The following is a 2,368-nucleotide window of genomic DNA, read 5'->3' as shown; positions in this document are numbered from 1 at the left end:
CTCATGCTTCATTTAACATTCCTTTCTAGCGATATATATGTATCACAGTTTTATTGTTTTTACGCCATTTTCTCATCTTGTATCAACTTATGATCTGCTTTCCATTTCCCTTCTCAAGGGTGAGGCCATCCCCCACTTCTGGGCAGTACCCTAAGCTGAATGAGCTCAGGCTTCAGCTGCATTACTGTGAGCCCAATGGAGTCCCCCAGTGCAGCATGCCAAGCCCCTACATGCAGGTTGGCCCCACTGGAACATTGGCCCAGGGGACATGGAGCCCTGCAAGGACAATTCTGGCAGTTCCCAGATCAGTCAACTGGAGCGGAAGCTGGTGGGAGTAGGCCTCCTTCCAAGACCTTGAAGTGGAAAATGCCCCTCCAAGTATCTGTGAGGCCCTAGTGGTCTGTAAATGGGCCACAGGATGCCTGAAGGCTACAGGCTTTGTCAGGTTTTAGATACTATCTTTAAAAAATAATGTCTATTTTAAAATCCATGGCCGTGTCCCTGGAGGACATCTGGAGGACAGAGCATGACAGAAAAGGGTGACAATCACAGAATGACACTCATCTTCCTCCCTGTGCCATTGGGCCCTGTGAGAACCCTGACCTTCTCCACCCCTGCCCACCGCATGGGCCCCCAGGCTCTCTCTGGTTCTTCCCACTCCTCAGCTCTCTCCTGTCTGCCACAGAGCCTTTGCACAGGCTGCTCTCTCTGTTAGGAGAACCCCCACTCCTCTTCCAGCTGCTTTCTTGTCCCCAAGTAGGCCCCCTGCCCCTGCCTATCTTGGCTATCTGTGACACTTAACCCAGCTTGTAAATGTTTTCTTTAACCTAGGACTTGTTCATGGCTTCCTCCTTGCTGGAATGACGCTGCAGGGAACAAAGGCCTGTATCACTCACCTCCTTATCAGCCCAATTCCACCCATGGTCTGTCATACCGTTCACTTCCCAGTAATTTTCGTCCAGCAAATCACGAACCAATCTTGAGCTTCATCTTAACTTTTAATGAGGTAGGTAGAGTGAAAAGGATCAGGGGGCTCAGGTGACCCCAACCCAGGATCCTGCTGCAGTTTTTGTGTCTGCCCCGCCCTTCCCTGCAGGTCTTCATCCCAGGCCCTGGGCTCCCCCTGGGCCTTAATTGCTCTTTGAGGACCTTAATTACCAGCTGTGATCCTCCACCACTAAGCAGTAGCATTAAAGTAAATGTTTTCTTTTTCTCGAAAAGTTCTCATATACAAGTGGAGGTGGGGCTGAACAGTGAGTGTCCTGTGCAGGGCACCACCTGGGACCTGCGCCGGAGCTGCCATAGTCTTGCAGCTCTAGTACATTCCTTACCCCAGGGGCTAGTGTGCCCTTCCCAGGGCCTGGTGTGCAAGGAGCAGGGCACAGATGCCCCCTGGGATCTTCCCTGCTCCCTGCACAGGTCCATCGTGTCAGGTTACATTCTCCCCAGTGCCACCTTGCAGGTGGGGAAGCCCAGGCTGGCAATTACCAGCTTTCAGGTCTGGGACCCTCCAGATGGGCCCTTATCTCCTATCCAATACAGCAGCTGGTGAGGCCTGCAGGCCACTGAAGCCAGCGTGTAATGATCAGCCTTTGTCTAGAGGAGGTGGGGGGTCTCCTCTCCATCCTGAGGGTGGGCTGGCTGGAATGTGGCAAAGCCATGCACCCCTGTGGAATTCCACTGTGAAAGCATATAGGTGGTCCTGAGGAAGTGAAAATCTGGTCAGAACCTCAGGGAAGGAGCGGGGTGGGGGTGGGGGACAAACACTGGGGTGGGGAAAAGTCAGGAGCCAGCCCCAGTGCTGACACCTCAAGGGGCAGTGATTTGACTCTGGGACAGGCCTTGTTAGCCTTGGTATCTCAGGTGGTGGTCTTTCTGTGGGCTTGGTGGGGGCCTTCCCGATCTGTCTGGTCCAGGCCCTGAGGTGCCGGCCAGACACAGGGAGTGAGCCCCACAAGGACTCCTCCATGGAGGGACCCTCGGAGCACAGAGGCATTGGTGCTCCGTCCCTCCTGTGCTTAGTATGAGAGTGGGGGACTGCGGGAGGGGCTGGCCTTCCTGCAGGGTATCATAGGTCTCTGTAGAGACCCAGGAGGGAATGGGAACCAAGTTCGTAAAACCTGGTGTGCGCGCGCACGCGCGTGAGAGAGAGAGAAAGAGAGTGAGTGTGTGTGTGTGTGTGTGCGTGAGTGTGTGTGCGTGTGTGTGTGTGTTGGGGGAGATGCACATGCAGGGGCACCCAGAATCCCATCCACAGATACAGCAGCACATCACACGCGCACGGTTACACCCGGGACACACAGGCAGAGGGGGAGGGAGACGCAGCTCGCAGTCACAGCCGTGGCACACCGCCCACGCCGGCCAGGCC

This window comes from Pteropus alecto, unplaced genomic scaffold (assembly GCF_000325575.1).
Source record: "Pteropus alecto unplaced genomic scaffold, ASM32557v1 scaffold44, whole genome shotgun sequence".
Classification (NCBI taxonomy): domain Eukaryota; kingdom Metazoa; phylum Chordata; class Mammalia; order Chiroptera; family Pteropodidae; genus Pteropus; species Pteropus alecto.
The sequence above is the reverse complement of the archived record's forward strand: the minus strand, read 5'-3'. Positions refer to the sequence as shown.